This window comes from Pseudophryne corroboree, chromosome 2, assembly GCF_028390025.1.
Source record: "Pseudophryne corroboree isolate aPseCor3 chromosome 2, aPseCor3.hap2, whole genome shotgun sequence".
Classification (NCBI taxonomy): Eukaryota; Metazoa; Chordata; class Amphibia; order Anura; family Myobatrachidae; genus Pseudophryne; species Pseudophryne corroboree.
The window spans coordinates 361,132,477-361,144,455 of NC_086445.1; positions in this window are offsets into that span (position 1 = coordinate 361,132,477).

Below are 11,979 nucleotides of genomic sequence, written 5' to 3' on the forward strand. Positions count from 1 at the left end.
GCGTACGGGTACGCCCACGTAACTCAAATCACAAGTTTTTTCTCTCCTCTCAACGCGATAAGTAGCGCCACGCGGTAAATAACGCCAGGCGATAAATCGCACAAATTTATTTTAAATTCGAAATTTAAATTAATAGATCCTTCTCCTAATTTGTAACACATCTGGTCTAAAGAGAAATTTCTGCGCAGAAATAGAAATAGAAACAAAAGTGTATATGCGGTGAATGAGTGTTTGTTTTTACAATTTTAAAGGTTGAACCACAAGAAAAGTCGAGTTCTCGTGAGGTACATGCGTGTAAGTGACGTACATGGTGGCTAGGGAGGCATCCCTGGTTAAAACATACAATTTGAGCATTAGAGTGTAGCAGACCAGGAGGTCATACTGTAACAGACCAGGAGGTCATAGCAGACCAACAGGTTCAGGTACAGCAGACAAGGAAGTCCGCTATACAGTCCACAGGCACAACACCAAGAAAGGGTTGGTGCAACACCCATATAGGCCATACAAGCTCTTGCTGAAGGAATTCGCAGCCGCAATTTTCGATTCCACTGGTCGCTCCGTACATAAGATTAGTTGCTTATGTGCTGAACGATTGTACCGCACGTAATTGTGTACATTAGTAAAACCTGACCGGTACTATTTGTGTACGAAGGTCATAAACGCTATTTGTACATTCTAACGTGATTTGTGTAATTTTTTTTATTTTAAGGGAAGTTCGCTGCTCACTCAGGAACTATCCAACAACCAATAGTTACTGAAAAGAGTAAGTGTTCTTCGGATCACCCTCACAGGTTCCAGTAAACAGAGGTTCAGGTTGCAGGGGCCCTAGGTCGAGTACGCCAGCACCATATCGGTGTGATCAGGTCGTATTGGTCGGCGTGGGCGAGTGAGTGGGGTACTCGGTAAACCGCCACCGTCAGCCTATTTTGGACATTTGGTTTGCGTAAGGGTTGGCTGGATAAAGCAACACTTTCGAACTATGGGGGCCACTTGTTCAAGTAGGGGGCGATCAACCTCGGTTCGGGTTGATTCAGTGAACCGACCAATTGGGTCGGCAAGGTATGTAATGTGTGAGAAATACGGAAGTCACACAGAAGCTTTATGTGATGAATGGGAGAGAATGACAGTACATGACGGGGAGAAATTCCCAAGAGTAGGTAGCTTCAGCACAGAAGTGTTAACGAATTTAAGGAGAAGGATATGTCTCATTAAATCAGCAAAGAGACGAATCAAGCATTATGATTATTTGCAGTTGTGGCAACAGGAGGGTGACATACAGAGAGGATTGGCTCAGGCGGCGGGATCTGGCTCAATCAGAAAACTGATAGCCACGGCCCCACCGCCACCATACATATCAGGAGAGAAATTGGTTGCGGAGAATGACGCACTAAGGTGTAACACACAAACACTTAGCAACTGTGTAAATGTTAAAGATAATGTTAACCAATTAACCAATGCAAGTATTAACCCGTGCAAGTTGTACCCTGTTTTGAACTTTCCTCAGGAGTGTGATCAAGAAGACGAATCGGCAACAATTTCAGCGCTCTCTCTAGCAGCCACCATAGCAGAGACCACAGTAGGCACAGCTCCACCCACGAGATTAGTAACAAGGGCCCCTAGCGGAGGGATAGGTGAGGTCGTATCTACAGGTAAGTACGGCACCATACACTATGCTGAAGCCATTTCACCACAGGCTATAGAACCCACACAGAGTGATGTTGTTAGAGTTAATCCTGTTAGGGTAATAGCTGTTCCAAATGGGAAAACTGACACATCAGGAGTCACCCCTGTGAGGAACATTGCCATGTATAGCCCATTTCCCAGAATGGAATTAAGGACCATAGTGTCTGAATTCCCTGACCCTAGAAAAGACTTAGTTGCCAGCCAAAAATACATCAGAGACCTAGGTAACACTGTAGAGCCCAACAACAAAGACTGGCAGATATTGCTGAGAGCATGTTTACCCTCCAATGTTGACGCAACTCAATTTTTAGCTGACTGTGGATTAGATCAGGATGTACCTCTTACAGATGTGTACAACAAAGACAATGTAAAAAGAATAAGCTTACAGTTAAAGGAGTATTTCCCAGCCGTAGTTAAATGGAACAAAATATTCTCCATTAAACAGAAGGAGTCAGAAACAGCTGCAGAGTATTTTCACAGAGCATTATCAGAAATGGCAAAATACACAGGCATAGAGGACATTAAAACAAACATAAACCATCGAGAAGTAGCAGTATCGGTACTGATGGATGGTTTAAAAGAATCATTAAAGACTAGGGTACAGACCACACAACCATGTTGGCGAGGTCTGTCTGTGGCTACTTTGAGAGAGGCTGCTATTGATCACGATAGGAACATCACCAGACACAGGGAACAACAAAGTGATAAGTTAATGGCAGTAAGTATACAGGCCCTGACCACAAAACAGCCTGTGTTAACATCACCAAACCCTGTGGGTAAGTCAAATGTGGTAACATGTTATTTTTGTCACAAACAGGGATACTTTGCACGAGACTGTAGATCGAGAAATGTACAAAAATCTTATCAACCCCCTAGACAACGACACGACACACGACATTGGGAGCAGGGTCCGCAGAAACGGAGTTATGAGCCACATGCAGGGGAAACAAAAAGATACCCCCCAAACAGAGATTGGCAAACCTCTGGTAGTTCCCAGCTAACTCCCTCACAAGTAGTTGCTGCCAGCGGGATTCAGGGAGGTCACCATACCCAATAGGGGTGTGGCCATACCTGTAATCTGCAGCCAGTAAAATTGATTGCAAGCCTTGGAAGTGAACCAGAAATTGCAATCAATGTAGCTGGTAAATCATTAAACTTTCTTGTAGACACAGGGGCGGCCAAATCAGTGATAAATTCGACAGTGGGCATGAGAACCACTGGTAAGACAATTCCAGCCATAGGGGTAACGGGAGTAGTCCAGCACTACCCTGTTAGCAAACCAGCCGAGATTACAGTAGGGCCATTACATACCAAGCATTCCTTTTTGCTGGCTGCATCGGCACCGACCAATCTCCTGGGTAGAGACTTATTGTGTAAAATGGGGTGCGTCATTTATTGTACTCCTGAAGGTGTATTCTTGGACATACCTGAGAATCACGCTCAGGAAGTACGAGATATGTTAGACTCCCCGTCAAAATTAATGTCACATACCATTATGACAAATAGGACTCCCTCCCAAGTAGAAGAAATGACATCTCAGATACCAGAGTCACTTTGGACAAAAGATGGACAGGACACTGGATTAATGGCAAACGTAGCTCCGGTAGTTGTACAAGTAAAAGATGGTAGGATAGCTCTAAAAATCCCACAGTACCCTCTGAAGCCAGAGGTGGAGTTAGGAGTTTATCCCGTAATAGAGCGCTTGCTACAACAGGGCATTCTGGTAAGAACGTCCAGCACTGCTAATAGTCCCATCTTCCCTGTGAAAAAGAGTGGGGGGAGGGGTTACAGGCTAGTGCAGGATCTAAGGGGGATTAACAAAATAGTTGAGAGTCAGTTCCCCGTAGTGCCAAATCCAGCTGTCATCCTAATGCAAATCCCTCCCACTGCGAAATTTTTCACTGTTATTGACCTCTGCTCCGCTTTCTTTTCGGTACCTCTGCACCCTGACAGTCAATATCTGTTTGCATTCACATACAGAGGAGTCCAATACACATGGACTCGATTACCACAAGGATTCATAGATAGTCCAAGTATATTTTCTCAGGCTTTGCATGATTGTTTACAGTCTTTCCAACCAGTGAGTGGATCAGTATTAATACAGTACGTGGATGATCTACTACTGTGTTCTGATTCATTGGAAGCATCCCTGAAGGATACGAAACAGCTCCTGTTTCATCTTTCAGACACAGGACACAAGGTTTCCAAAGACAAGTTGCAATTATGCCAAACTAAGGTAAAATATTTGGGACACTGTCTAACACAAGGACTGAGACACCTGACCGCTGATAGAATTCAAGCAATTAGAGACATGACTCTGCCACAAACCCAGCAACAGATCAGAACATTTTTAGGAATGTGTGGGTATTGCCGTAACTGGATCCCAGGGTTTTCCATCCTAGCGTTACCCTTGCAGGAAATGGTCTCCTCAAACAAACCTGATCGGATTTCGCATACAGACGAGTCTGAGACAGCATTTGAGAGACTTAAACAGTGCCTAACGCAGGCACCAGCATTAGGTATGCCTGACTATGGGAAACCCTTTGAACTATACGGAACAGAAAGTGCTGGTTGCGCGGCAGGCGTACTAACCCAAAAGCACGGTGATGCCAGCAGGCCGGTAGCATATTACAGCGCTCAGCTAGACACGGTAGCGCGATCCCTCCCCACATGCTTGCGAAGCGTTGCTGCGATAGCATTGCTAGTAACGAAAAGCGAAGACGTCGTGCTAGGTCACAACCTCACAATTCATACACCACATGCAGTGTCAGCCTTGTTAAATTCTGCCCAAACCAGACACGTCTCATCAGCGCGGTTTACAAGATGGGAATTGGCACTAATGGCCCCCGTAAACATCACCATAAGGAGATGCAGTGCATTAAATCCTGCAACATATCTCCCAGGTGTGCCTGGACAGGCACAAAGGGTGGAGGATGAGAGTGGTGGGGAAGGAGAATTTAATACAAAGGAAGACACTCATGATTGTATGGAATATTTGACCCAAAATTTTACCGCAAGGCCTGACATCAGTGACAACCCACTGGAAGATGCAGAACTTACGTTCTACACGGACGGTAGTTGTCATAGACAGTCAGACTCGGGAGACTTGTGTACTGGATACGCAGTCGTAGATGACCAAGGCACCATAGAAGCGGAACCGCTAGGCCCACCTCACTCAGCCCAGGTTGCTGAACTGGTCGCCCTAACCAGAGCATGTGAATTGGCTAAGGGCAAATCAGCCAATATCTACACCGATTCTAGATACGCATTCGGGGTAGTCCATGATTTCGGAGCCCTATGGCGCCTCAGAAATTTCATGACGGCAGCTGGTACACCGGTAGCGCATGCAGCTCACATAAAAAGGCTTCTAACAGCGATACAGGAACCCGACAGAGTGGCTGTTATCAAATGTAAAGCACACACATATAGCCAAGACCCAATATCACTTGGTAACAGCCGAGCAGACGAAGCGGCTAAATTAGCAGCTGGTACCCCCAGACAGACAGACACCACACAACTGATGGTATTTAATACCATCAACACACAGAAGTTGTGTGAGATGCAAAATTTGTGTTCCACACAGGAAAAGGCAGTCTGGAAGGCAAAGGGATATGGCCAGGAGTCCTCAGGACTCTGGACGGATGGACAAGGTAAACCGGTGGCCCCCAGAGCACACCTTCCATGTTTAGCTGAGGCAGCTCACGGGCTGACTCATCTGGGCAGGGAAGGGATGTGCAAGTTGGTAAGAGCATATTGGTGTGCCCCAGGATTCTCATCTCATGCGAGTAAAAGGGCAATGTCATGCCTTACCTGTCTGAGAAAGAACATCGGAAAGGCAATACCAACAGAACCATCCCATATCCCACCTGCCGGCGGCCCTTTCCAGGTAATACAGATTGACTTTATTCAATTACCCCCTTGTCGAAATTTGAAATATGTACTTGTTTGTATAGATGTTTTCTCAAATTGGGTCGAAGCATTTCCGGCGGCCACAAATACCGCTATGTTTACTGCTAAGAAAATTGTGCAGGAATTTGTATGTAGATATGGTATCCCTAGAATTATCGAAAGTGATAGGGGTACCCATTTTACAGGTGATGTCTTTCAAGGAATGTGTAAATTGATGGGAATTGATAGCAAGCTGCACACTCCATACCGTCCACAGGCGAGTGCGAAAGTGGAAAGAGTGAACAGCACTATTAAAAATAAACTGAGTAAAGTGATGGCAGAGACAGGATTGACATGGCCAGAAGCTTTACCCATTGTACTGTACAGCATCAGAACCACTCCCAGGTCCCCTCTTAATCTGTCTCCCTTTGAAATCTTGTTTGGTCGACAACCGCATGTTATGATTAACCCTCAGGATGATTTGAAGTGTAACAATGAAGTGACTGTAAAATACTTGATTAACATGAGTAAACAGTTAAGGAATCAAAATGATAATCTGAAGTTAGTGATTCCTGATTTACCAGATAGTAATTGTCATGACATTGAACCTGGGGATTATGTAATGATACGGAATTTTCTACGCTCAGGTTGCCTTATTGACAGATGGGAAGGACCATACCAGGTCTTATTGACTAGCACTACAGCATTGAAGGTTGCTGAGAGAGAGACTTGGGTTCATTCGTCCCACTGTAAGAAGGTTGCTGATCCAGAGAGGTCCCGTGATAAGGAACAGACGGTAGAGGTTGTATCACTGGAGTGTCTGTTCCAGGAAGATTGAGGCGGCACCTGAGCATTGAAAACCACAAGATCAAAAGCAGTTGTCGATCCCCTGTTCCCTTTTATTGTTTTTCTCCAACTTCCCATCCCCTCTCCCTCAAATTATTTTTTTCCCCCTTCTCATTCTTCTCCGTTTCCTCCTACAAGATGGACTTGCCCCAAGAGACTGTGATCCGGTTTTTCCTGTTGACCATGATGTTGACCAGAGCAGTCTGTTCCGGCGAGAGTACCATGGAGGTCGAGAGAGGTTCTGGAATGGGTTCTGATGACAGAAATGGAGGCGTAGTTTTCCAAGAACAACTTAACCAACAAGTAAAGGCGAGTATCAGAAAACGATCCGATAGCATTGACCATAGAAGGAATTGTGAAGGATTGTTAGCTGAAGAAAACTGTATCTGTCGGCTTTGTAACAATGTCATTGAGGATGGGTGCATAAAGAAATGCCAATCCAGTTTTAATATCCATATGGACCGGCATCCCTTGAGTGACTATCACTCTTTAGTGGGTAGTGTGTTAAATAAAACAGATTGTTGGGTATGCTCTCAAGTACCTCAAGGTCATAGCAAATCAGGGCTAGTACCATTTCCTTTAACGTTAGGGGAGGTACTTGAGTTAAGTGGTGGGAGACCGGTGGACAGGAGGTTTAATATCTCCAGCCCTCCTAGTTTGAAGCTCCACCAATACCATGTGGATAGGTCCCTATTATGTTTTAACATCTCAGCACGTTGTTAAAAGGCACCTGATAGAGAAGACAGAGCATCCGACCTCTGATCTGATAAGTGAATCCACCGGGATTCAATTCTTAATCGCGTTAGATTTCACCCGCACCGCTAGAGGAGTGCTGAATTATAAATACATATCGGCGCTCGCAAATTTGTTAGATAATATCACTGAAATGTATGATGACACATTTAGGTATACTGGAAGGGAACTTCAAGCTTACAAAACAGAACTGGTACAGCATAGAATGGTTCTCAATTACCTCACAGCAGTGACAGGCGGATATTGTGTCACACTGGCAACACAATACGGCGTGAAATGTTGCACATATATTACGAATAGCACCGAGGACCCGGTCGAGGTCATAGACCAAAAGATGGACGATATTCTCCAACTAAAGTGGGAATTTCGCAGAAGACACAATCTCACCCTTGCTGCTGTGAGTAATGAGCTGACTGGTTGGGTGTCATGGTTGAACCCGCGAAATTGGTTCTCCGGTTTAGGAGAATGGGCCCAAGGAGTTATAATGGATGTTGGGAAGTTTCTCCTATGTATCTTAGGTGTTATCATAACGATTGGTTTGATATTTAAATGCGGTCAGGCTTTAATGAGGTGCAATCGTCATACTAGGGTAATGAGTTTAAGGAGTGAGGAAACTGTAATTCCAATGGACTTGATTTATGACCCAAATGTAGAAACAATGATGTGATGAAAATGCGATTTCTACGGTCCGTTTCTTTCACCTGTTTTTCCGTTTCCTCCAAGGTAAAAAGACCCACTTGGACGAGGAATTTGATGAGCCGATATACAGACAACAGAGGGATTAAAGAAGAAGTTTTGACAACCTGAAACACAGATTTTGATGAACTATGCCATGGATTCCCAGTTTCCCTAGAAATTTTAAAATTACGCTAGCCCAACACTTTTGTAAATCTATGGACATTGACAGCTTTTGCTCGCACCTTATGAGCAAAAGCACAAAGAAGACTGCATTCAACAGACACCAAACAAGACCTCAATCGACGAATGTACATTTACCTGACATAGAATACCACCGCATTTACCGTAATTATGTCTTTTCTTCATTTCTACAACCCTCAGGTAATGACACACATAGTCGATAGGGAATACAGGCACAGATATCAGCAATCACATATCTCCCCCATTCATGTATCATCAACTAAAATGTGCTCCCCCATTTTGTTACAACCAAAGCCGAAAAGAGCTCGGTAAAGTTTGACAGCCCATCCACAGACCCGTACCACGGGATAAGAAGGAATTCAAATGTATACTTCGCAATACCTCGAAGCTTGATTTAAAACACGTACGGCACAATGATACATGACCCCCAAGCACGGATTCATACACACATGCTTCTGCTATCTCACTAGGTCATACCCTTTTCCTACCCTCTCCTCTCCTCCCTTACCCAACCATGTAAATGTATTAACCCCTAACATATATTTTTCCTTTTTTGAAATGTTTTCAGGAAGTGGCAGTTATTGTTGACTGCCAAAGGGTGGACTGTCAAAGTCAGAAAAATATCTCTATGCACACTACCATATTTGCACCTCACACAGGTCCGTGCTGCGCATGCGTACGCTCTCCCGTACGTGCGCATACTCACAGTCGCGGGCACCCGCAGGTGCACGGTATGCGTATTTACGGTAGAGTTTATGTGATCGTAGCGTGCGACTCAATCATTACATATTTTCACTATATAATGTATTTTTTAGATCATGGTCCCTTTGATAGATTCTGAAAGTTTGGTTAATATAGAATGTTCATGAACAGAGAAATCCCTCTTTGTTTGATACGAAGGGTCAGACAGGAGTAATACAGTGGTGTTTAGTATCCATCGGAAGAATATTTAATTAGAAATATTCCGGTGTTGGTTTGAAGCAGATCAATCGCTCGTGCGAATAGTTATGGACATAAGAAGTTTATGAACATTTACTTTATTTGCACTTTATTACCCATGCGGCGGGAAACCCAGTTTCCCTCCCACCTGAGCTGTTGGAAATAGTCACAGCCCACCTGTATGAATCAACCTATGACCTTTTGTTATAATGCGAGGAGGAATTCCTGTGTCCAATGAACAATGAGATTGTAGGGACCATTGAATTGCATTGTGTGTGGGGCATAAATAGAAAGGCCGATCACATCCAGCTCTCACTCTTCAACGGTTATCATTGCTGAAAATCGGGAGCTGGATGTCCAGAGGCGCATGCGATCGTTTCCTTTGTGCGTAAGTTTTTCTCCGTGATCATACTGTTTCTCTCTTGTTATTATGGGCCATATCTTTCTCTCTCTTCTCTTTCTCTCATTTTTCTCTTAAACTTAATTGTATTGTATTTACTGTGTAGTTACCTGGTTAGTTAGTCTATGTTATATTGTAGTGTATGATTTGTATTTGTATTAATTCTTTTGCAAGTATATCATTCAAAATATATATATATATTAGGCGTTGGACCCTAAGCCCAGGTATCTGTGTATTTCTTATAGAGTTAAGTATTCTCAGAGCGTCGGTGACGCTCAAACTGCTTTTAAGCTAGTAAGGTTATACTGTGTTGCATTTACACTATATCACTACACAAAGGGTTTACTGCATAATACACTGTTTTTGGTTTAGATATAAAGGTTTTACATTGTGAGCGTATGCGCCGCTGGTGATCTCTTCGTGGTCTCGAGCGGTCGCATCGCTATAGCGAATCATTACGGTAGTCGGCAGCCAATAGCGTACCTGCCAGTGATCTCTTGGCCGTGAGCGAACGTAACGCTTGAGCATCTCGACCACGGCTAAGCGATCGTTACGCAACGTGCGTACCCTTACGGTACTTCATACGTAGTTAGCGTTAGTGATGAGCGGATTCGGTTTTACTCGGTTTTACTCGGTTCTCAAAACGGCATCTTATTGGCTCAGGGATGTCACGTGTTTTGGATAGCCAATAAGATGCCGTTTTGAGAACCGAGTAAAACCGAGTAAAACCGAACCTCGCTCATCACTAGTTAGCGTACAGTGTTCTTAGACCTCATAAAGGGTATTATATAAGATAAATAATCTGCTTTAACAATGCCGCTGGTGATCTCTTCGTGGTCTCGAGCGGTCGCATCGCTATAGCGAATCATCCCGGACGAGCCCCCAATTGTTAAAGCAGATTATTATTCACAATGTGAATGTGGCTTAGGGTCCAACGCCTAATATATATATATATTTTGAATGATATACTTGCAAAAGAATTAATACAAATACAAATCATACACTACAATATAACATAGACTAACTAACCAGGTAACTACACAGTAAATACAATACAATTAAGTTTAAGAGAAAAATGAGAGAAAGAGAAGAGAGAGAAAGATATGGCCCATAATAACAAGAGAGAAACAGTATGATCACGGAGAAAAACTTACGCACAAAGGAAACGATCGCATGCGCCTCTGGACATCCAGCTCCCGATTTTCAGCAATGATAACCGTTGAAGAGTGAGAGCTGGATGTGATCGGCCTTTCTATTTATGCCCCACACACAATGCAATTCAATGGTCCCTACAATCTCATTGTTCATTGGACACAGGAATTCCTTCTCGCATTATAACAAAAGGTCATAGGTTGATTCATACAGGTGGGCTGTGACTATTTCCAACAGCTCAGGTGGGAGGGAAACTGGGTTTGCCGCCGCATGGGTAATAAAGTGCAAATAAAGTAAATGTTCATAAACTTCTTATGTCCATAACTATTCGCACGAGCGATTGATCTGCTTCAAACCAACACCGGAATATTTCTAATTAAATATTCTTCCGATGGATACTAAACACCACTGTATTACTCCTGTCTGACCCTTCGTATCAAACAAAGAGGGATTTCTCTGTTCATGAACATTCTATATTAACCAAACTTTCAGAATCTATCAAAGGGACCATGATCTAAAAAATACATTATATAGTGAAAATATGTAATGATTGAGTCGCACGCTACGATCACATAAACTCTACCATAAATACGCATACCGTGCGCCTGCGGGTGCCCGCGACTGTGAGTATGCGCACGTACGGGAGAGCGTACGCATGCGCAGCACGGACCTGTGTGAGGTGCAAATATGGTAGTGTGCATAGAGATATTTTTCTGACTTTGACAGAGGGCACACGGTGCACTAATTGGGGTTCCTGGTCACATTACGGAGAAAACTACATAAAAAAAACTCATGTCAACCTTTTTCCATATCGACCATGTCCATGTTGACCTAGTTCAGGAGTCGACCTTCGGTGTGTCGACCTAAGTGATGTCAACCTTTTTGGCGTCGACCTGGATTCCCATACCCATTTTACACTAACCTCAGAACCCCAGGAAAATGAAGTAGTTGTGGCCCCCGGGAAAGTAAGACGCTATTAAGCTCCAGATGGTCAAGCAATTTTAAAGATAAAGTATGGTTTGTTGCAAATAACAGTGCGCTATGGATAAGGATTATGTATAGAATCTATGCCTGTCCTGAGCTTTTGCAAGTTCTCATTAATATAGCAGTAACATAAAAGCACAGTATTGGCAAAATTGTAATTTGTATTATTCTGCCACCTGCTGGTAAAAAAACATAATGCAGTTTGTACCAAGACAGAACTGAGTGATGCTTGTACATTAAACGACCTAAGCTAAATACATTTTCTTTGGTATTGAGCTCTTATTCTTTTTGTTTCTGAAAGTTTACCAATGACAAAATCAGTTTACAAAAAAGGGTAGAAATAGGGACCAAAAGAAAAAAGCCTCTTTGTGGGGGCACTCTTTCAATACTTTTTACATTGTTTAAAAATACATTTTAATTCAATAAATTTAAAATAATGTGTATAGAACAAGGGC